Source organism: Gallus gallus, chromosome 3 (assembly GCF_016699485.2).
Source record: "Gallus gallus isolate bGalGal1 chromosome 3, bGalGal1.mat.broiler.GRCg7b, whole genome shotgun sequence".
NCBI classification, from domain to species: domain Eukaryota; kingdom Metazoa; phylum Chordata; class Aves; order Galliformes; family Phasianidae; genus Gallus; species Gallus gallus.
Genome location: NC_052534.1, coordinates 71,489,543 through 71,514,739, shown reverse-complemented (window position 1 = coordinate 71,514,739; position 25,197 = coordinate 71,489,543). Strand labels below are relative to the sequence as shown.

The window sequence follows — 25,197 nt, the reverse complement described above, 5'->3', positions numbered from 1 at the left end:
GAGTAAAATGCTTCTCAGAGTGAAGTCATCTGGTCCTTTTCTTCTTTGTCTAGGAAAAAGTTGCAAAACCTTGCAGGGGAAACTATTCATGCCCTCAGTCTGCTACACACCCAACGTCCTTCAGCTTAACTAAAGAGTTAAAGAAGGCAATTTCATTTCTTGGGTGATCTGAAGCTGGTTTAAAGTAGCTATATCTGCTACTCTCTACCCTTGCGGCTTGGAATTACATTTGCACGAGCGCTATGGAAAGGTAATACATGTACTGTATAGGTGGGACAATGGTTTGTATGAGTATTCCCAGAACTTAATGCTGGGAATACATCTGACATCAGTAATACGTGAGCTAACAATAAAAAGATAAAATGAAAGCGTATTAACTGCACCCACTGCATAGCCATAAAGGCAAAGGTCTGTGCTAGATTAACAAACAGCTTTTCAATGAACAGAGAACTATAATTCACTTCAGGGGCTCTGATCTTTGATGAGTTTATGAATGAAAACAAAGCTCAGTGAATGAATTACGGGCATGATTCACTCAGCTGTCTTATACATTTTTATGGGCTTTCAGTGCCTTCAATTTTCAGGAGGATGGGATGCTGGGCCAGAAGCCACTTGCTTGAATTCTGACTCGGCCAAAGACTCAGTGTATCCTTGGGAAAATGGCATCAGCGTGCTCCATATTTCTCCTTCTTATTTGTAAAACAGGTATGATATTTCTCTGTTATTTCCATGCAGATCATATGGGTGTTGAATTCAGTGATGAAAACTTTCGGATTGTTAACAGGAGCCACATAATGGATGGATTCACCTTGGTGTTACTGGCAGACTAAGGACAGACTCGTGCTTCTGTGTACCTGGCTTTACTCAGGGCCACCATGTAGGGCAGCCACAGCACGTGCCTGCTTCCCTATTGCACTAAGCAATGTTGGAGAATACAGTCTGCCTTCTGCAAGGGCTGAAGCACTACTTGGCACCCCAGTGCTATGTGGGAAAGCAGCTGCATGGTTCCTCTCAGTTTCTGTTTTTCTTTTAAGGGTAAGTCTCCATTTTTTAATTCTTCATTATTATTTTTTTTTAATCTAACACAATTTTTACACCTTCCTGCCACTCCTCAAAATTTTCCTGAAATCTAGTGCAAATGACATTGTCACAGACACTTTTCCAGCTTAGTGTTTCACCCAGATCTACTTGGGCCCAAAGCTTCAGACAATATTTTTATTTTCTCTTATCTTTCCATGGCCTATTACTGTATATTTCCCCTGTCATCAGTGGAAATACTCTCATTTACCCCTGCTAATATATATCTCTCTATATATGCTATTTCCAAACCAGAAAGCTTTGTAATTAATCAAGCAAATATGCAGATAGGACCACAAGAATAGGGAGGAATGAGAAAATCCAAATGGCTCTGGCACTTTAACATTCTCACCCTTACAGACCTCAAGAAGGTTTGTCAGAGTCAGAAAACAAAAAAAAAAAAAATCCAAAAAATATTTTGGATTTTTATGGCAAAAACCTCCATGTTTTCAGAGAGCTTTTTATAGCAACCTGCAAGGACTAAACGAGCAGTAGTTCTTCACAAAAACCCAGGACCAAACCTCTCCAGTTGTTGCAATGTGTGTGACAATAGCATGAGATATTTACCATGCTGCTGAAGAGAAAACACTGCATGCACAAGCAGAGTAGGCCTTGGGATGTTTTTGTTTGCACTGGAGCTGAAGTCGAGAGTGTAAGGGAGTGGGTAACCCATTCCCTCAAAGCTTGCCTATTGTGCTGCTCTTTCAAGTGGAGTTTTGCCCCAGGCTGACTGATCTTGCAAACCCAGCTCTGCTTGAGATAGCTGATTTTATAACGGATATTAACTAAAATTTCACCCTGTAGAAATTACACTAAATTCCATTACTTCTCTTAGGACCATTACCAGTCCTTCATACATATTATTTCATGATGCGTATATATATAACTTACTATACTTCAAAACAACCTCCTAGTATGTTTTGAGAACTCTGCCATCTTTCAGAGTGCAGGTAAAATGAAGGAAAAATATAGGATCTGTGCAGATATGCAGCTTCTCAAGGGTTAATGAACAATGAGGAATTTGTGTATAGCTCATTAATTGTTATATTGCAACCCTTTATCTAAATTGTTAGTGGCCTGCTTAGTCAATTGAAACACATTACTTTGATATTAAAGCTGCAATCAAAATCTTTATTCTTGTGCATGTTCTACTTGAGAATACAAATCCTTCAGAACAGGGCAGTCAGAATTATCTTGAAAAGTATTACAATTCAATAAACCATATGCTCAAAAATACAGACATCGTGTTCAGCTAGATACTCTGTGCACTAACACGGTAGTTCTGGCTTTTCCATCTAAGTGTATCAGTGTGAAATTAAGGAAAAGACTGCCAGGGTCTGGATTAAGATGCTGGCTTCTTCTTCAAGGAACAGGAATAAGATAGCTTCATGCCAACCCATCACACAAAACCAGTGTCACTATGTTACTTTAACAAAGCCCTACACAAGGAGGGTAGTTATTGTGGATTGATGTAATGGTACACAGTTTTTTATATTTGTTCCATAAGGCCCAGAGGATCCCATCTAACTTATGGTGTTCTGTGTGGCCTGCTTGCTCTAGGCTTCTTCTTTAGACCACAGATCGAGATAAGTACGTTGGAACCTCTCTAGACCAAGCAAGGCTTGACAAAACACCTTTGTGGTTTTTTTTGTTTTGTTTTCTTTTTTACCTCAGTGGAAGTGTGCACTGTACACATGTTCCCAAATCAGACATCTCCTTTACTCCCTAAACAGGTAAGAAGAGCATGGCTGTTACTCCCCAGGGAACCTAGTGACGTTTAACAGCCCCACTGCATTTGGCCTGTACAGGATTGACCCAAAACAGATCCAGATTACAAGAAGGATGAGTGAGAGATGAGGCTGTAGATTGGGCAAGGAGGAGAGAAGGAAGGAAATAAGGAACACCACCGATCTGTAGACTTTGTGCTGATGGTCCACCTTGTCAATTATCACAGGAAGGAGAGTATTAAACAAGGAGAGCAAAGGAACAGCTTTGCAGGGGACTGAGGGAGAAAGGGCACAGGAGACCCACGTGGTGCAGGCTTCAGCCAAAGCATCCTCCAGAACTATGAGCACAAACTTAGGATGGCTTCATCTACCACACTGGAACTGGTGCAGAGGGTTGGGAAGTAGGACAATAAGGTTTCTGATTTCACATACCTGGAGTCATTGAGAAGCTCACAATAGCTGGGTTACTGCACTCAAATATACTTTCCAGAACTGAAAATACTGAGTACCTGTGGCTTTCTTTGGGATTGAGATGCACATTTCATAATGCTTCTACTACATTTTATGGGGTGTGGTACCCTGCAAGGCCAGCATGACACAGAGCCCCCTTTCTCTCCACTTACCCTGCTAAATTACAGTGCAACATGAGTAGTGTGCATGTGTGTACGTGTGTGCATATGTGTACATTCGGGCCAATAACTGAATAAATGGGAAAAGTGACAGACTGGTGCAGTAGAAAAACATATACATTAATATTCTGATTGTCTCTGTGGCAAGAGAGGGGTAAGAATTGGGAATGAAACAGTATTTCTGATCAGAACCATCTTTCTGTTTTTCAAGCCATTCATCACAAGGTGCAGGCTCCTGTATACATTTGTCTACTTCTGCATTTTAGATTTTTTCTGCTAGTGTCATGACTCAGCTATTATTAAGAAAAATTACCTGATGGGTAAAGAAACATTTCAAATTATTTTGCTGGTAAAGGTAATTTGGTTACCAGATATAAATGAAAAAGCGTGTTTCCTAAAATGCCTTTTTTACTGTTAAATTTGATGTTTTCAACTTAAATGGATCAATCTCAACTGCAGCTTCAGAAAACAAATGCTTGAGCACTGTTTTAAAGTGCATGCTAACTAACAAGCTCAGTAATGAGAGGACGATGCCAGAGATGCCAGGTTATCATCTCCTTGCTGAGATACAGCTTAAGGTCGGTGACATTGATATAACTTTGACTTCAAGAGAGGAAATATTTCATAGCATACAGAGCAAGAATGAATCCCCTTGGAATAGTAAAGGTACAAATTGCTTTAGTTTTCATTTCCGTAGTGCTAAATTTGTATTTTATGTGTGGGATTGTAATTGATGACTGCTTGCTTGTCTGGATGAAGAAGGATGAAAAAAAAAACATTCTGATTGTCAAGGTTGTTTGTGTTAGTGGCTAAAATAGTAGACGTCATGCTGAAATCTTTGTAAACAGCACACAAGCAATTCTTTTCTTCTTAAGCAAAACAAAAAAGTAGAAAAGAAGCTTCCAAGCCAAAATATCCTTGTATCATCTGGCTGACATCTGGGAGCATAATGTACAAATTTTCCTGGAAATATGATTTGTATCAGCTAAGCAAACTTCAGTGTACCAGCCAAAGCATTAGATCTTCACTAAAGCTTTGAGGGATTTGAGGAGATTTTAACACCAGGTATCCTAATTCCCTTTCTACCAAGGTTCACTGTAAAAACCAAAGAGGTTTCTTCCATAGCATTTCTCAGTAAACGTTATAAAATCTATAATTATTATTTTCACATGCCAGTTTCTCAGCTTTCCTAAAACTCCCAATTGCCTCTCATTATCTGAGATAGTCCAACATCTAAATTTCCCCTGATCCCTTACAGACAAGATTATGTCCCAGTTAGCAGTGTAATTCATTAACATTCTCTGTGTTGCAGAGGAAGCAAAACAAAGCCCTCTCCAGTTGACATTATTTTTGCATCTTTTGAAGAAGAGGTGGAGTTCTTGCTTTATTTGTCTTTGCTGAGCTTTTATCTTGGTCACTGTTCTCTCATGAGAATTCCAGTGAATTGGAAAAAGAAAATATGCAGTACAATTTTCTCTCCTTATAAAGCCTACAAGTATGATCCACCTTCTCTGCTTCAACATTATTTCGGACATGTTGTTTTTTCCAGTATTATGACAAAGTGAGGGACTGAGTCTCAGGATACTTGGATTTTACCCTCCCATTGTCTTGGAATTGCCTTGAGGAAGTGACTTGCATGTGGGGTTGAAAGCCATCAACTCTGTCTAAGACATTGCTGTTGTCAGAGCCTGATGAGTTAATGAAAACACAACACTGAAGTCAGTGGCAAAGGACTCGGATCAGTGACCCAGAGACCTGTTCCCGTTCTGTGTTCCTATTTTGTTTAACTCCGATTACTCTAAACCAGGAATGGAATTTGTTTTATCTTATTCAAGAGCCATTAAATCATCTTAGATTTCTTTATGAAAGAGTAGAAACCACCTGAAACCTTTGTTTCATTTCAGGAAATAAATTTTATTTCATTTCACTTAAGAAAAAAAGGCCAGTGATTCCTTCAGGGTCAGTTTCCAGAGACTGCAATAAAATCCTTGCGATACTTATTGGGAAAATTACTTATATTGGGAAATACTATACACAAGGACTGCTCCAAAAGCAATGCCTGTTCTTTTATTATGTTGGCCCACAACATCAGAGGCAGATGTTGGTGGTATGGCAGTAGATGTTGAACCTTCTGCCGATATTCCTTTACATTTTGTTGCTGTATGACAGATGGCAGCAGAGGGGCAGTCTGACAACATGGCCTTTGGCATGGAAGTGCATTTGAAGCAAAGGTGTGGAACTGAATTCCTCTGTGGAAAAAATTGTACCCATAGACATTCATCAATACTTGCCGAACCTTTATGGAGATCAAACAGTGGATGTTGGTGAGGTGAGGAGACTATAGATCCAATAGAGTCTCAAATGACATCTCAACCTATCCAAGAAAGTGCTTTATCACAGAAGAGACAAAACATATGTTTTAAATTAAGCACAAGATAACTGTTTTACTGGATATATGTTTCTGTGGCCTTTGTCCAATTTCTTTTGTTTACTGGTTAGCATTAATTAAACTCAGGCTACATCATAAGAAGACGTTTATTATTTGAGTTTGTTTATAGGCTACACAATTGTCAGGACTCCTACACCACGTGGATTAAACATGCAAATAAACCATGAAATATTGGGTTTTTTTTCTGTGCTTTTTCAGTTTTCTATTCAGTTCATTACCATCACTAGATCCAAGAGCTTAGTTAGCTGGCTGTGTGATCCTAAGGCCTCATGATACCACTTGTGCTGAGATACAGACCACCAGAGGCTCTGCACGACACACGCGAGTTCCTGAAGCACTGTTCAATCTGCAAGCCATGGACTCAGCCATTTCTGGGGGGGGTTAGTGTTTAGGTGAAAGCCTTTGCACTCTTAGTTCACAAGCTTGAAGCTAACAGCCTGACTGTTTGGCCAGGCTTTCCCATGCAGTTTTACCTTTAATACTGCGATGTATTAAAACTACAGAAAAGACTCTGTTCCATCACTGATTTCCAGGGTACCATTCTTGCTGGTGTTCAGGCAATCATGCACCTTTATTTACTGGGCATACTCCTAAGAATTTTTTTTTTGAAAATACACAGAAGTGGGTCTTGAATCCTTGCTGTGACTTTTCTCCCTTGCATATTCCAGAAGGACTCCACTTCCTATAAATAGGAATGATCATGAACTGGATAAATTGAAGCCTTTGCGAAACCATTCAGTGCCAGTAGTTACCTCTGGTCAACCAGCAAGTCTGGCTCCAATTATCAGAGGCCACTTGCTTTTATACTCCCATCTTTTTCATCTTTTTCCTTCTTTCTTTCTTTCTTTTTTTAAGAGGAGTGCTCCTACCCACCCCACCCCCTTCTTCTAGAGGCATCGTAAAATACACCACTCTGGGCTCTCTGTTGTTATAATGTTGTTTCAGCTGATAAGTGTTAGCGAGAAGCCAATACAATAGAGTATGAAGTCAGTGTGAGAGCTCCATCGGTGTAGGTCTTTATTAAGAACAATAAACACTGTAAGATGATATATGCGATCTTTTCTACCAGGAGTGAAGAGGCGATAGATTGAATGCACCAAAAGATGTTTCAAACCCCTCTGCTGCTATCCAAGAGTTACTTCTTTGTCTGTTTGCATGGTCCAATGAAACTTCATTTTCATTCCTTTCTTTTTTTTCCTCCTCTTTTGTACACATTCCTTGCCATTCTAATTAGCTTTCTATTACTACTTTAAGGGGCAAATAGTGATGCCTCTTCTATAGCCTCTGAGAGCTCTTCTGCAGGCAACAGTGTATGGGTTTGCTTACAATGCGTGGAAGGAATGACTGGAGAGAGAATGGCTGCTTGCTGGGATGTAGGGAAGTGAGCACAGTCCTCTCTCCACTACAGATTATCCCTGCATCCCTAACCCTTCTGGAGACAAGTAAGGCATCATTTCACATCCACAGAACAGTAATAATAATGCTCTCTGGATAAGGATAGTCAGGGAATAAATGCACATAGGATTATCAGATGTTGAAGATAATTAAGAATTCGGGTATTCCAGTAAAAAACACCTTTATACTTAACACCAGCTGTGGCCCTGTCATTTTGCAGTTCCATTTACTGGACACAGACTAAGGTTATTCAGGGCAGCCAAAAACACCTGAAGGAGCATCAGGTCTCCCATAGTCTTGCAGAAGTCCTCCTGCCCTGAATAAGCTTGAAGGCATAGTGGCTAGAACTGAAACTGAGGAGATCATTGAGCATGGAGGTTTCATTCGGTGTTTTTTAATTCAGTTTCTTCATCTGACAGGAATTACATAGGAATGAGGTATCACTTTTTATTAAGTGGAGTACAGAAGGGAAATATAGGTTCTTGACACGAGTTTCCTAATCTAGATGAAAGGAAGTCTTTCCCTAGGTGTTCTTATATACCTTTGCAGGGGCAGACATTTCCTCCTTGGTGCTCATCTGCTGCTTTCAAAGCCCCCATGTGAGACCATCACAGAGGAAGTGTTCATGAGGCACAGAAAGAGGAACAGTCTGTCTAGAGACATTCCATTTCTTATGTAAAGCCCTTGATCCATACAGTGTGCAAAGGCTGTGCTCGTTCACAGGTAAGAGTCCTGATACACCCTAGCTTGCACTGTGTTGCAGGGAAGTGCCCTCCTTTCACCCAGGGGGATGCTACCAACCTCCCCCATCATCAGCAGAACAAATCCTCGTAGCTCTAAGGAGATAGGAGTGTGTGCCTTAAGGGATAGGCAACTGGTTCAGCTTCAGTTAGGGAAAATAGCAGCCAGCAAAGATTAAATACTTGTATCCCACTGACTTTGGCACTTCTTGATTTCCAGAGGATTCCTGCAACTACTGGAATAATGCACCTTACAAGAATGTGGCATGATAGGACAGAGACAAAAGAGAATAAGACAAGTTTATTCTGCAGAAATAAAGAGCCCACACACAGCTTAATCCAACAGCTCATCAGGCAACCGTCATTATACCCTGTGCAGGTGCGGTGGGCTTGAGAGTCCAAATGGATGAGAATTGTTACCTTCCAGGGAGATCACTTGCTCAAAATGTAGAGGCAGAAAAAATGCAGGGTATGGAAATGCGGTTACCAGAGTAAATAAAAACGGTGCTTTGGCCGATAGTTAACTGTTGGTTGGACACACATGTTAAAAATAAATAAATAAATAAATAGAAAGGAGGGGGAAAAAAAGCAGAGCAAATAAATTGTCTTCACGTTTCAGGAAAAAGTGAAACCTTCTGGAGGTGGTGGTGGCCTATGCTGAGACACATTGTCCTGTGACCAAACAAGTTCCAGCTGGTCTCAGACTCTGTTTGGTTTGCTTTTTATTTTGAACATTGAAAATTATGTTTTAATTCCTAGCTGTCAGCTTACTCCCGCTGGGTTGTTCCATAGAGGGGAGATGTCCTTGTTAGATGACATTCTCTTCTTTCCTTGCTAGAGCTGGTGCAGGCACATCTCCCTTCACTCGCTGATGTTCCCAGCTGCAATGCAGCACTAAGGTTGGCTGCTCTGCCTTTGCTGCCAGAGTATCTTCTCTGTTCTGCTACTTCTGAATGACTAATGTGCTATCAGAGCCATGCCTGATGGCACCTAGTTGGCCATCTGATGCTCTGAAAGTAATGCCTCCTATTTATTTCCATGGAAACTATAACAAAGAACACAATAACACCATTTGATAGAGCAAATTCTTAGCTACAAAACGCTCTTTTTCAATGTACTCACCACCACTAGCCATGAATTTTTGCAAGTGATGAACAAAAGCCTGCATGCCATGCTTGTAAAAATCTGAATGGATGTCTAGAACACGGCTTGTCCTTCTCATCACTGTCACCACTGCTGAAATGCACCACTCATCTCCACACTGTGCTCACATCCACTGTTTGGTCCCCATATATGTTCAGCAAGTGTCAGTGAATACTGTTGGGTGCAATTTGTTCTGCACAGAGGAATTCAGTGACACACTTTTACTTCATACACACTTCTATGTCAGATGCCATTGTGTCAGACTTCCCCTCTGCTGCCATCTGTCACGCAGCAATAAAATGTAAAGGAATATTGGCAGAAAGGCTCAGCCTCTATTGCCACATCACCAGTGGGTGATGTGGGAGTAATACCCTAGTAATAACCCTAGTCTGTGTCCAGTAAATGGAACTGCAAAATGACAGGGCCAACATAATAAAATAGGAGGCATTACTTTCAGAGCAGCCTTCGTATTGACAAGGAGGAGAGGCTTTATCTCATCTGATTTCAGCTTTCTCAGAGTTTGGCTTCTGGCCTTCTGGAAGTAGACAGACATCTCCTGGTAAAGAATCAACCTGACGTCAGAAATGAATCCCAACATACCTGATTAATTCCTGGTGTAAGCAGAAGGATAAAAAGTTGAGCAGAGTTTCCTACCAGCTTTCTTTTGCTTTCGGAAAGGTTGCACTGTGGAAGGAAGTTGCCTCAGGTCATAGGCTCAATCAATACCAGAGAAGCACTTGGCACGGAGGAGTGCCCACCTTCCCACTGAGTTCCCATTCACCAAAGCACACTGCTTCCCAACCCACAGGGTACGGCTGTGCCTGATTTACAAAACCACCTTCTTGGGGCCTGTGTGGGCAAGGGGAAAATGCAGCACTTAACAACATGTTTAGATACACTTTGCAACCAGTCTATTTTTAATCCCTCCTTATCCCTATCTTTCTGTCCCGCACCTTTTCTCATTTTAGCTTATTTCACTGTTGCATATTGAATGTTTTTATTTCATGTGCTTTGATAGCCTTCTTTAACTTTGAAATTCTTTTCTTTCTTGGCCAATGTTTTAATTTAGTATAAAGTGGTGTGTGTGTGTTTTTAAAAGGGGAATAGGCAACAAACAGATTGCCAGTCATAGCAGAATGAAAATCTGTCCTGTCTAATGCTAGAACTTTAGTGTCAGGTGTTTTATAAAGAGAAAAATCTGCATTAGAGCAGCTATGCATCTCAGTGTTTCTCTAGCACGACCCTGCGGTGAGATGAGCTGTGCCCAAGCAGTTCACGGCCAAAAGACAGGCTGCTCCTGGGGCACATATATCAGCTCTGTGCCTTCAGGTATTGCTCAGACCCAGGGCCTCCAGATGCTCTGCATGGAGGAAGCCCATGTGGCATAGCAATGCCTGGGAATGCTTTCACAGCTCTTTGTACTCATAACAGCATTTCCTACAGTGTAGGGTGAATGGAGCCAAGAGTCTAAGACAAGGTAAAATGGCCTAAGGACTTAGTCAAGACAGAGGTGTTACCTTGTGTTAAATCATGCACAGGAAAAGCACATACACACTTTCGAGCACTGTTCTACTGCATGCCTCACATGAATGAAAGTAGTTTTTAATAGCACAAGGACTTCATTTTCCTGTTTGAGAAAGGAGAAGAGGATTGGGTGCAGAGAAAAACTTCCGTTAGATTGGGATGTATGGAGGTGAAATATCTTCAATGTCCTTTCTGTTTTTTTCCAGCCTCCTGAAGCTCACCTACAGATATGATATTCAAAATTAAGCAATTTGTCTTCTTTCTACTTCTCCGTGAAGGCAAAGAACCCCTAACGCAACAGATGAGTATAGGTCAAGGGCAAAGGCCACAGTGTTTCAGTAGTGCCCTTGGTCATAAGGCTGGAAGGAAAGTCAGGTTTAAGTTTATTCGTACTTCTGAATCCCTTTGAATACAGTTGGATGTCATCTGTCAAGACTGATTGCACCATAGGCAGTATGTGAGCTCCTCAAGACGACTTTGTCCCTAAGCTTCAAGATTTGGCCCTCTAAATAATACATCTTTTTAACCTCATTGTATGGGCATGCCTTTGCAAAAAGCTTGGCAAGCTTGTGAGCCAAAGAAGATGCTGACTCTGGCTAAGATGTGAGCTTGCAATGTGTCAGCTATATTGAAATTATTTCCACATCAAATCCTCCTAGGTAGCTTACCAGATTTTCTTTTGAGCTATGCACTGTCCCTTGGAGAGGAAACATTTTGCTGGGAGGGAGCATTTATAGTCATTGCAAAAGGAGGCACACTGCAAGTCTTTGCTCCAGGTTACAAGAGCTTGCCTCCGTTCCTACACCCTTCCTAAGTTGGTTGCCCTCCTCCATCCAGCTGCTACAACTTCCACAGCTGTATTTCAGTCCATGTTTCCTGTGATCATTTCACTTTGTAATTCGGAGTGCATAGCTCAGTGCTTGAGGGAAGTTCCTCCACCCAGGGAGTGGGACGCGGGAGCAGCCGCACATGCTCCCACTGGTGACAATAGCCACTTGCAACCTAATTCCTTGCCCACAGCATAGAGAGGAGCTGGAGAGAGAGCTCTTTGCATCTCACCCCAGAGAGAAAAGAAGTGAGTAGGAAAGAACAACACTAGCTAAAACTCTATACAGGGGTCCGTGACACATGAAGCGGAACGTGGGTGGGAAGGACAAGGACTGGACAAGGTCCTGGAGCAGCAAGCATACCTCTAGCTAGAGATGCAGGTGTTGGGTATCTGGGATAAGTGCTGCTGGGCTGCTGATGGTTTCTGAGGACAATCATTTGTCTCAAATGCTGACGAATTAATGCCCTCAGTTGTTTCTCCGGTCCACTCCAGACATACCTCTTTTCATCAGGAAATGCTTTTATGGCTGCACTCTACTGGAAAGGCCTGCCCCAAGCAACAAAACAAAACAAAAAGAGATCAAGGGAATACCTTAGGCCTGTTGAAATAAAAACAGCTAAGACTAACCCTTAGAAAGTTTCTGGGATGAAAAAAAAACCCTTCTGTAATGTTGAAAAAGGAAAGAAAATGCACTCAGAGGCAAGAAAAGTCTTTCTACCTTCTTCTGGAACACACAGCTCCTCAGCCAGGCTGGTGAAATGGGTGGGCAGAGAGGGCAGCTCGCTGAGAAAGTGGAGCCTCTTTTGATTGAGGAGAGTCAGTGCCTGATTAAAAATCAGCAGCATTTTTGGCCTTGAACATTATTCATCTCCTCTGTGGACAAAAAGGGACATTTCCCAAGGCCAATATTGGATTTTTGCATGAGCTGCATTCCTGCTGACACCACGCTTACTCTGATGTTACGTGATCCAGCTATTTTTATTTGACTGTGAGGAATTCAATGCACTCAACAGGGTGTAACATCTGTGACACATCCACACAAGCATTGTTTATTTTTATGAAACAAGACCTGTGCTTACAGCACTGGCTCTTGCCAGGGGAGTGTGCAAGGAGATTCCTTGCACTGCATTTCCAACATGTTGTGGAGGCATCATATACAAAGTGGGCATTCTGTAGTGCACTGATGGTTCTACACAGTAATACATACAAATGGAAAGCAAAGCCTGCTTTGAAAAAACTCACAGCGTTGTTGCACAGAGCAAGTTGCAGAGGGCAGATGTGCAGCTGGATTCAGATTGCTGTTAGAAGATGGAGTAGAAAGCTGTGACTGAGCAGGGCCTCAGCTTGAATCCAGGGCTGCTGCTATGACTCCCTCCCACCCCCGGCAACTCTGCTGGCTGAGTTTCTCCAGCTGTGAAAGCCAGATGCAATAATGTTTATGTATAGGTGTGCTGTTCTATTGTTTGTGTCCATGCAAATGCTAATTTGTTTGTGGTGAAACAGCCTAAATAGAGGTGCCACAGCATGTGCTGTTTGCAGCTTTTGCAGTGGATCAGAGTGCTATAGGCACTACAGGTAGAAAAGCATAACCTGGATGCAGGAATGGCCAGAGTGACAAATTTATAGCATGCGCAAGTACAACGTTGTGAAGATACATGTGGGGCGGGGGGTGGATTGGAAAACAAGTAAGATGTGTTTTGCTCTGCATGTTCAGCTTTATTTTTCCCTTGTGCTTTATCTGATTTTCCTGCAAGTGATAGTCTATTGATCCAAATTCACCTCTGATTAAGTCCAACATCCTGAGGGATGTTCACCCACACATACACCCAGCAAATAGTGGCAATGGAGTTCTTGAAGACAGTATGTATTTCTTAAGCTATACATGTGAATAGAAAGAAAAAAAAATGCAGTGTAAAACACGGTTTCTCATAATTGAAAGACTTCAGCCCTTGACTAGTTGCCATGTCGTGTTGGTGTCTTCCGAAGAGATGATTTTTGTCCCTTGTGAGCCGAACATTATTTTAATACAGTGCACATAAGGGAGTCCAGTAAGCTTTTCCTTCTCAGCTCAAGGAAGCAACTTTCACAGAGCACTTCAGCTGCAGGGAAGTACAGATTGCACATCACTGGGGAACATGCATGTGTATGTGTGCATTCACATCTACAAACAAATGCACTTGGCCATTTTGCAAAGCACGGGTAAAAAGAAATAGAATCATAGAATCATTGAACAGCTTGGGTTGGAAGGGACCTCAAAGATCATCTAGTTCCAACCCCTCTGCCACGGGTAGGGTTGCCATCCATTAAATCGGTCACCAAATCAAGCTGCCCAGAGCCCCATCCAACCTGGCCTTGAATGTCTCCAGGCATGTGCACCCACAGATTCTCTGGACAACACATGTCAGTGCCTCACCACCCTCTCAATACATCTATTCTGTAATCCATAAAAGAGTCTCTTATCATAACCTCATCTTGTCTGAGCCCTCTTCCACTCATTCAGGTAGATTATATTGTTGGGCCCAACCCCAAGGCCAGAGGTGGGACATGTACATTCTACCAGCAACCAGCACCTCTCAATGTACATCTGACACACTGCTCCCCTAGTTCCTTTTGCTTTCCTTCTACAGGCAAAGAAAGGATTTATTCTTCCCATAGACCAATAGAAAATGGCCACACTTCTAGAGCTTGTTTTCAGAATAAGTAGCCGATGTTTGGACTGTTCTCTACAGGTCACTATGATGAACTGATGGATGGATGAATGACTCCATACAGCGATCTAGGCACACTATGTGAATCTGACCTGCTCTTTTTCCTCCTCGTGGGCATCTTTCAATGAGATTATCTCAGTGGTCTTTTCCAACCTTAATGATTCAATGATTCTATGACACAAGCCACCTTGCTCTCCAGCCTGGGGCTCCATTCACCAGCACAGATTCACTGCAGTGAGCTGAAATGCCAGGTCAGACAAGGGGAAATGTGGTTCTTCCACAGCCACTCGCTGCAGGCTGAAAACTCCCTGCTCTTGAAAACTTCTCTCCATGCGAGCAGAGCTCGCTGCAGCTGTGGAGTGCTTCAGGGACGCGCGGGACTGGCAGCAGCAGCAATGCGAGCAGAGAACCCCACAGAACGGTGACAAGATTAAAGGAGCTGCTCTCCCCCGCCCCCCGCTCCCAGCCCTCCCCCGAACGGGTAGCAAAATCAAAGTTAAAAATGTATCTGTGGAAGGGACTGATGAAAGATTAATAATTAATTTTGGAGCAGCGATACAGCATTTTTTGAAATGTAAATTTGATGCGCAAAAGTGGCATATTATGATAAGCAGGAGCAACAAGGGAGAGGGAGCACAGGAGGGCCTGTTGCTCAGAGACAGGCTAGCGAGGAGCACTTACAGCGCCTTTAGTTTTGCTTTCCGCTCCCTCCCTCTCTTTATGCAAACTTATTATCTGAACTTAGGAGGTTTTGAAGAAGTTTAAGGGCTGCATATCTGAGGCACAAATTCTTCAGAGCGCATTTCAATCGCAGTTTTGCCTTGAAAGCTGAACCTCCAGTTGCACGTTGCCATTCGGTGCCTTACATTCTCTGTTTCCCTGCCTGCCCCTTTCGCAGCTGCACTGGCCGTTCGGTTATATTCCTGTGCCTCTCCCTTCACTTCTGATATTTGGATTTCATATTCTGCTTCTTTCTACCCTCCTTCCCTCCCCAGCAGCCCTCCTTCTTGGCTCAGCCCTTCTGAACCACCTCCTTTTGTGCGCATCCCGTGCGTGGTGCAGGCTCTTTCTCTCTCTCTTTTCTTCCCCCAGCCCTGTTTACATGAGGGCTTTGAGAGCAGCTTCACCGTGCGCTCTCATGAGAGTTGTGCAAATTGCACCAGTGCTTCAGTTGGAAGAGACACTCATCTCTGGAGCCCCATGCTGTGCAAGAGTGCATCAAGGCCAAGTAAGCCCCTTGATGCTGCCTCACGCTGTGATCCTCCTTTGCACAGTGTCATGTGTCAGGACGGATTTCCCACAATGCATTCTTTAGTTCGATGCCAGGGAAAAAAAAAAGAACAAATAATCTGCTGCCATCGGAGGCAAACCCATTACTTGTGGGGCAGGCAGTGGGTTGAGTCTTCTCCTGCTGGACCACATTCGCTCTCCCAGGTTGGCCGGGGATGAACATGAGGAACGCTGCCCAGGCAGCCCGGCCTCTGCCCCTCCAAGCTTCTTGTGCAACATGTGTTGTTGTTTTACAAACAGTGGGGATTTGGGAGAGTCATTAAGGAGAAAACAATCCCATGCTTTTATTCTCTTTCTTGGATTCACATGGCATTTTTGTTTATGCATATTGTCAGACCTGCGCTTTGCAAGTACAATTAATCCCATATAAATCATTCATATCCCTGCCCTGTTGTTTATGGGAATATAACCTAAACTCCATATCTTTATCTTAATTAAACTGATAGCGGAAAACAGATACAGCTCCCAAGTGCATCCAAAAGCATTGCCGAACAACGCAAACAGGAGTTTGTACATGGTTTCTCTGACAAAGTGCTGCTGTTTCGCCTGTCCTCAGCCCTGTCCATCGGGCTGTGTATTGGACACCAGCCCCAGGGGCTCCCCGGGGAGAGCCGGTTCTGAGGAAGGAGGAGGAGAGCTCTGTCAGAGTAGCTGGAGCGAGAGGGAGGGAAGAGTAGAGCTGCTTCCAAAAGAACATCACTCCAGCTTTGCCTCAGGACAGCACCACTACCCAAGAAGAGCACTTAAGCATTTGCTTATGTTTAAGCACATGCTCAAATCCCGTTGATCTAAGCAGAAATGAAGCATATGTGTTTAAATGAGCATATGCTTAAGTGCGTTCCTCAGACAGGAGGGATGAGGGCAATTAAGCACATATCTATATACACACTAACTATCTGTCATTTACATTTAGTCGTCGTAATGCATTTTGGACAGCGAACAATTCTGGCAAGGAATTTTTTCACTAATCATTTGACAACATTTGAAAGCTTTAATGGAAAGACAGCATTCTCTGTTCCTTTGTAACACTTTTTTTTTTTTTTTTCCTATAAATAAATCCAATCGCAGATTCAGCAATGGCAGTTTGTTTTGTTTTGTTTTGTTTTGTTTTGTTTTTTGAGGAGGTAACAAACAGCTCTTGGATGTAATTTCCAGGCTGTGTCCACTCTGGGTCATTTCACCGAAGAGGGACATCTCGCCTAACCGTGAATGGAGACAAAGCTGTGGTTTATGTCTCGAAACACAGAACAAAGTTTTCCCACCCATTGTTCTCTTGTATATGTATAGATGTTACCATTAGCAGGCACGATTTGATTTAGGCCTTCCACACACTGCAGCTGGTTTAATGGAATGCCATAATAGTGTCACACGGTTATTCTTGAAAAACAGCTACTAAATGTTGATGTTACTTATTGTAGCAATATTTATGTGAGAATGCTGCAAATACTTGGGAAAAGGTTTTAGAGGTTGAAAGGCGAGTATAGCCATAAATTATGAGTAATGCTGCAGTTGGGAAGTGACATAAAGTTCAATGGCCTCAGCTTTCTGCACTGTGCGCTCATTGTTTTGGGCGCTCATGTGACCACGCCTGGGCCCGGCCAGGGCTGCGGCTGGGCCTTGCTGGACGGCGTTTCAATGGAGGATTGTGGGTTTTTTTAAAGCGATTCTCCAGTGTCTATTGTGTAACTTTCCCATCTCTGCCACGAGAATCAGCCTGAACGCCAGCCTTAGTACGCGGAGCGGCTGAAACACAGAATGGAGTTCATATTAATGCTGACTTACAAAGCTAGTTCATATTCTATCTCCTGGTAATACTTAAAAGAGAAACAGAAGACAAAAAGGCAATGCCAGCCTACTGCATATATTTGTTTAAGGGATATTTGGGTCTTTGAGCTACTTTCTGTGAGCCTTCCACCCAGCAAAGCAGAGCCCAAGCAAATCCTACCCAGTAGCGGCTGTCCCCACTGTGTCCATCACCACTGGATCTGGGCTCAGCAGCAGCCCGCTGACTGCCCTCCGGCTGCAGCGCAGCACTGCAAGCAGTAATGCCAGGATCACCCTGCTGCTCACAGCTGCCTGCAGCATCTTTTGCCTGTGTCTGGGCTAGCACAAGGGGATAAAGTCCTCTGTTTTCCTTCAGTTTCCCTCTGCTGCTGCAGGAAGGCTTGCCAGTCCTTGTGCTTTGGAGTCTCAGTAGTCTGTTAATGAGCTCCGTGAGCATTTCCCTCTCGCCAGGACCATGCTGGTAATATCCCAGTCCTTGTTAAGTCCCCACCTGGCAGTTCAGCCAGTGCCTATCATCCCAGAGTAAGCAGGTCTACATCTCCCTCCTGCTTCAGCTTGTGTCCAGTGAAAGAGATGGAATACACAGCAATGCACAGACAACTCCAGCTGCTGGGGATCTGATCTCTGCCATCATGCCAGGAACATCAGAGCCCTGTCCTTCTAGGGTATTGAGAGTTTTATGCAGGTGTGTGTATTTGTGCAGTGTTTAGAGCACATGACACTCATTTTGCATTTAAAAAACAATCTGTATGGACTCCATTACGTTAATTTTTCCCTAATTTGAACAGGCTGGTTAATAAATGGGATGGACTGCACCAATGTTCCTTTCTGCCAGGGCAGGAGGGATGGGAAGTTGTACAGATAAGCTTTTAGCAAAGTTGCAAAATGTCATTAACACAAAAAACCTAAAATTACCATAAGCCTATAAAAACTGTGGTAAGTGAACTTCACGGTAAGCCTATAATCATACAAAACCTATAATAAATTGTTTTTGTGTAGTAAAACCTGATTAAAAATTGATTTAAAGGGTTCAGACTACATAGATCTCACCTTAATGCACCACGTGGTGTTCACATTCCCCTGATCTGTGAGGGTCTTTCTATTTCCTTGCCTCTCACACAACCATGGCTTACCCATGCTAGACATGCCAGCCAATAACTTGTGTTCACAGACCATGCCAAATGAGGACACTCTGCATGGACCTAGTAAGCGTGCAGGCCATGATGTGCAGAGAACAGATCCAGCAATGTGAGATAGCTGCAAACACAAGTTTACTTTCAGTGCCCACACAGCCCAACCTTCTTTCTGATGACAGAGAGGCACCTCAAACTCAGGAATTTCAGGGTCCCAGATATGAAGCCAAATGCCACTATTCTTTTGCATCCATTTCTTCAGATAGTTGTTTTGGGGACAATCAGGCCAAGCTCTGCACGTTGCCACAAAAGCTCTTTTCCCTGTCTGTAGATTCTGGGGCTCCTGTTCCAGTTCCGTGCACTGTTATGAATTAACCTCACCACATTATTTTCTCCACCTCCACAAAGGAGCAGCAGCCGCAGCATTTTATCATGTCAGCACAAGCCTGACATAAATCAATCAGGTCCTGCTGCCATCTGTGTCTCAGGAAATGCTTCCCAAGAGCCATCCAGTGGGATGTTCCTCCACTGTGTCAACATCTCAGCCTTAAAAAGAAATAGCTCCCACAAGATTACCACCACCTGCCCAGTCATGACACTGGGCATCAGTGAGAGGACAAGTCTGCAATGTTCTTGTATACACAGGGTTCTTAGAGCATCCTGTATTGCTCCCTTCAACACCAAACATCCTCAGAGACAAGTGCTCTCAGCATCCTCCATATATTCGTCAGCTGCATGAAGCATAGATCCATTTGATGTGACCCCCACTGCCACTGTTAAAAACCCATTGTAAAGCAACAACTGTTTTGTTCTGGTGTCCCCATGAGATTTGGTGCCACATGCTGCCAGTGACCAGTAATAAGCTATATGTCTTGTCGTTTCTGATAGATTCACATGCAGTTCCAACAGGGAAAAGAAAAAAGGAAAGGGAGAGAAGAGAGAGAGGGAGGGAGAGGAAGAAAAGGAAAGAAGGAAGGAAGGAAGGAAAGGAAGGTAGGAGGAAAGGAGGGAAGGAGAGAAAAGAAGGATGGAAGGACGGAAGGACAGAAGGAATGAAGGAAAGAAGGAAAGAAGGAAGGAACTGTTGTTGGTTAGGTTTTTTTCTTTTTTCTTCCCAAATCTTTTATTCTCTCTTCCTGCAGTGAGGAGGATATTCAGACAGTGAAGTGAGCATCAGTTCTATTCCTGATGGTAATGCAGAGTATCAGAGTTTTGGGGCAAGAAATGTCTTTTTCAAAGTTGATTAACTAATAATGAGTTGGTAATGATAAATGGGGATATTGAGAAATTCCATTCAGGATTTCTAATCCAAAGTGCAATTTGCAAATCAACTTTGAAATTCAAGTTCTAAAAAATCTCTGAGACTTAGCTACTGGTGTGATATCTTCCTCTTTGTGAAACTCAGTGGCACATATATCATTGACAGTAATGCCCTGTGTTAAATATCATTCTGTTAAGGAAACTGGTTTGGTATGCCTTGTCTGGAAGAAGGAGAAATAGAGGGTGAAGGCAAGACTGGGCAAGGAAAATTATTTTCAGAATTATTCTATTTCTCAATAATCTTTCGAACTTTCATTTTAACCTTAAGTTTTAATTTGGCTTTAAGAAGCTATGTAATAAATTTATTTCTGAGCACTAAGTTATTTAAACAGTTCTCAGCAATGCTGATTTGGAAAGAAATTGCACGTCACTGCGTTGCATAAATTTGAGACAACAAAATCTGAATGCCAATTGGAGTCAAAGAAGGATCAAGACGATCTGAATCTGTGGGAGTTTGTCTACGATCTTTTAGACGGACAGTTAAAAGAATGAATGAAAATGGTTTGGGATGGTTCTGGAGGCATCCAAAGAAATATCATTAGTAGCTAGCAAACTGTAAAAACACTGTTAAAAATAACATTGAACTTTATATACAGACTTTCATAGAAGATCTGTCCTAAAAAAGTATTACATATACTACAGAGCTAACCAGAAAAATTGCCTATTTCTTCTTGTCTGCTTTGCTGGACATCTACAGGATAACAGCGTGCTCTGCCTTGGTGAAAGTTAAAGAGTGATGTCCATAGGGCAAACAGTTGTTATCTATAAACTCATTGCTTCCAAACCTTTAGGGAGACAAAATCCTTTTGACTTTATTGAATGTGCATTTCTGTCTAATCTCCTGCCAGCCTTTACTTAGCATTACCGATGGCTGCAGAACTGACCCCAGCCTTGAGGTGAGCTCTCCCTTTGGAGCAAGTTGTGACTTCTGGTAACAAGATGTAACAGCAATTCTGATGCCTGTGTGAATAAAGCTGATATCAGTGCACTGCACCAGAGCATCCTCAAGCCACATGGCACCCAAAGACAATTATCACCAAACACAATTTAACTTCTGACCCTATAAATGCATTTTATTCCTATCTCATAATCATTACAGTCTTCATAACGAGTTAGAGCCTCAGAAAAAAAATGAGTACGGTTTTTTTGCTTTAAAAAGTAGTAAATAGGCTCTACTTCAGCAAGCCATCTGAGTTTAGCTTTAACCTTAGACTAATGTGCAAGGGACATCACTACAGCTTAACAGCTATGGTTCAATTAAGAAACACAGTGGGGACAAGATTCAGACTGGCAGTTTCACTTAGGATAACTACAGACTTGTTATTCTGAGGTAAAAATTAGGAATATTGAAGGAGAGGTTCCTACTGCCACATTTTAATTATCTAAGCATTCTTTGTACATGGCAAGAAGTAGACATCTCCAGAGAGGGATTCATGTCACTTTGGTAGCCATCTTGAATGAAATAATCAGGTGATCCAAAATCACACTGTCTTGCATTTAGTGATGCAGAAATGTATGTATCTAAAGAAAACAAACCCTTAGGTCCCTTTCTTCTCTCTTTCTGGTTTCTTTCCTTGTCAGCTTCTCCACTGATTTGAAGAGATGTTCTTTTGCAAACCAGATCTTTGTCATACTTCTCTCTGTTCCTGCACGTGATGTCTCCTCCTCCAGACCATGGTGCCTTGCTGGTTGTGAGGGGAATGGTAGATTTTCAACCATTCTTCCACCTGTGTTTCCCAAACAGCTCCTGAAAAATTATTTATTCTATAAACTGCATGTCCTTTAATTGCATAGCCTTCTAATCAGCTTCGTCAGACAAAGCTGATCTCTACTTCTTAACTCACTTTTTTAGATTAGACAGGAAAAATGGGTTTGTTCAAGAAAGAAGAGGTCTTTTTGCCCAGTACTTTCAGAAGTATTGTTTGGAAACTTCCTAGCATGTAGGGAGACGTGCAGCCTTCCTTTCTATTGTTCTTTCCTCTGTGTCAAAACAACATATGAGGCATGAAGTTTAATATCTCCTGAATATTCTCTATATTTTCAGTCCATCACAGCTAAAAGAACACCTGCTTTGGACGACTCTATGTTCATCCATTCTGTACAGGGTGCTGTCTTTCGCGCTAATCATTGCTGACTGCAAATCAGGTGCATTCAAAAACATGCTGAGGTGTCAGGGCAAGTTTAGGGGTTTATACTACCTATAGACTTCATGTCCTTTTTTTTTACTTTTTTATTTTTATTTTTTTTTCTTACCAAGTTATGGTTTTGTGGTTTTTATTGTCTATTTTACCTTTTCCAAGTTATAACATTCTTAAGAGTTCACTGCTGTATTAAAACTACAATTGCATGAGTCTTATAGAGTTGCAGAAGCAACAGTGAAAGAACAATAATAAAAAGAAAGAAAGAGGTTAAAGAAAATTAATTAGTAAAACATCAGTTGACTTTCTAAGACACCTCAGATGTAACCACCAAAGCAGAGCTAAGTGTTGAAGTCAGAAGGGCAGCCATTGCTGCTGTGCCAGGAGCAGATGAAGATACCAATCGTCTCACTTGGGATTGCAAGTTGGCCTTAGTCTGCAGGTATTCATGTGAAACACCCACTGCTTATACTTGCCAGGCTCCAGCACAAGTGAGTTTGAGTTTATGCATAAACATCGGATCAGTGATGGCTCTCAAGTTCCTTAAATAACACTCCCCAACTTTCAGGTGTATCACATTCGCAAACAGGACACTCTGAGCACAAACTGGATGTAGCTGATGTTATGCAGGTGAATGAATACCAGGTTGCTGTGAATCATGACAAACATTTATTGTGTGGTGCTTGCCACCACTGTGCTTAGTCCCTGTGTGATGGCAGAGCATCCCGACTGTCACACACAGCTAGAGCTGGGAATACCGCTGCCAGCCGAGGCTGGGACAGAGCAGTACGTTACTTCTTCCAGTGCATACCAGTGCCTGAGGAAAACTGAGGCTGAGTTTTAGTCATTTCGCCATTGAGAGCAGCCCTGCAGAGAAGGACTTGGGGGTCCTGGTAGACAAGAAGCTGGACATAAGCAAGCAGTGTGCACTTCCATCCCAGAAGCCCAACTGTGTTCTGGGCTGCATTAAAAGAGGAGTGGCCAGCAGGAAGAGGGAGGTGATTGTGCTCCCCTACTCTGCTCTTGTGAGGACCCATCTGGAGTGCTGTGTCCAGGCCTGGGGCCCCCAGTACAGGAAGGATGTGGAGCTCTTGGGGCAGGTCCAGAGGAGGGCCACTGGGATGATCAGAGGACTGGAGCACCTCTCCTATGAGGAAAGGTTTGGGGAACTGGGCATATTTAGCTTGGAGAAGAGAAGGCTCCAGGGAGACCTTATTGTGGCCTTCCAGTATTTGAAAGGAGCATATTTTACAAGGGTGGATAGTGATAGGACAAGGGGGAATGGTTTTAAACTGAGACAGGGGAGGTTTAGGTTAGATAGTGGGAGGAAGTTTTTCACACAGAGTGTGGTGTCACACTGGAACAGGTTGCCCAAGGAGGTTGTGGATGCCCCATCCCTGGAGGCATTCAAGGCCAGGCTGGATGTGGCTCTGGGCAGCCTGGTCTGGTGGTTGATGACCCTGTACATAGCAGGGGGGTTGAAACTGTATGATCATTGTGGTCCTTTTCAACCCAGGCCATTCTATGATTCTGTGATTATGCAAACTTTGGAGAGCGAAAGACACATTTATTTGTGTGGTCCCACTTCCCTGGTCAAGTAGTCCCACTTCCCAAGTCAAGACAGGCTCGAGTAGTGAACCTCACACAACAATGCCAAGTGCTTCTGAGTCATGGCAACCTCTGATATTAGTACAAGCTGGGAGTTAGAAGGATAGAGCACAGCCCTGATGAAAAGGACCTGGGGGGTACTGATGGATGGCAAGCTGGATATGAGCCAACAATGTGCCCTCGCAGCCCAGAAAGCCCACCCTATCCTGGGCTGACAAGATACCTTAGGAGCAGGCTTCCCTCACTGTGCCTTTCACTTCTCACTAGTACAATCTCTGTGCAGGTACCAGGTTATTCCAGACTGCCACTGCACGCTCTAAAACATGACTTTCTGAACTGGCTCCCTGCCAAAGAGCAGAACTGCATGCTGTGCTGGGTACTGACACTGCAACAGTCAAGTATGCAAGCAAAACGCAGCCAGTCTTGCAGATCTTACACGGGGATTAGAAACAGCCACAGACTCACAGTAGCAGGCAGTTTCCAGGAAGCATTCCTGTCCAAAGGGAGTCTGCCTTTCTGGAAGCTCATCTGACACACCTCTGTGGCTGAAGTGCCACAGTGAAACAAGGCAATAGCTGTTCCTCAAAACCCAACTCCTCACTAATAGTTATCTTATTCTTTGTGTAAAACCCAGACCAACACGTTCAGAGTCTCTTTCTGCTGTTTACTGTTGCTTCAGCTTCATTATACTGTGGGCTTCAACGAATCTTGGCTTTACTTCCCAGATCCAGGTGAAGCTGGTCCACACTGAAGCCAGTCGCCTCTGTAAGAAAAGATGCAATTCAAAATTTCTGCCTTTGGCTTTTGTCAGCACTTGCCCTTTCACTTACAAAGCTTGTTTACGGTGCAAACGATTTACAGAAGTCTGACAGCAGTTCAACAAGGTGAAAAGCAAAAGGCAGAAGAACTCCACATTTTCGTCATGTCACAAACATGATAGAACAACAAAAACAATTCCATTTTCTGCTTTCTCCTTTCAGTAGTGATAAAGTCAGATCTCTGAGGAGGTATTACTGTGAAACTAACACTTAAATATGTGCCTTTGAGGCTTTTTTTCCATTGTTTTCCCTTTAAAATGAAGTTTAAAAATACATTGGGGATTCAGCAATATCCATAATTCTGTCTGTAGATTTCTGCCTCTCTAAGACTTGCTCCATTTAGTATTTTAGTCCAGATCTATTTCTCCCATAAGCAGGCACAGCTCCCTCATGAAGCTGCACCTTTACAGCTGGATATACCAAGACAGTTTGGGAATACATCCCCTGCAATTACCCCCTTCCTTCCACACTCACAGCTCACTGCCAGGGACTCTTCCCCCTACACTGATTCTGCCTCCCGGTGCAAGGAGCTGGCCATATGGTGAGCTGCAGCCCCGTGCCCCAGAAGCCACGTTCCTCACCTCCCATGGGGTTCATGTTGACCCATACTATTTTGTGCCCAACAGGATGGTGTCCTGCTTGTGGAGGAAAGGAAACATCTTAGCAGTCTCAGATAGGTTCCTGTGAAGTTACTGGGAGTAAAAGGAAACTGTGGTGCAAATGTGGAAGCCTGCATTAGTTAATCAAACTGTTCTGCTTCCTGTCCCTGCTAAAGGTTTCCTGAATGATCTGGGCCAAATCCTTCATCAAAATATAGTGCCTTCCCTTCCAAAATGAGAAAAATATGACTTGACATCTGCAGAGATGAGATTTAAGAAAGGTAA

The 25,197-nt window shown here is 43.0% G+C and overlaps 1 long non-coding RNA gene across 1 annotated transcript in view; it reads left to right on the top strand.

Annotated features, from left to right (window-relative positions):
- Positions 1–573: 573 nt before the first annotated feature.
- The window catches only part of LOC112532202, a 38,798-nt gene continuing 14,174 nt past the window's right edge, over positions 574–25,197 (top strand). The window contains exons 1-2 of the long non-coding RNA XR_003074636.2: positions 574–705; positions 785–1,035. This is a non-coding gene — a long non-coding RNA (uncharacterized LOC112532202). The remainder of the gene's footprint in view (positions 706–784; positions 1,036–25,197) is intronic.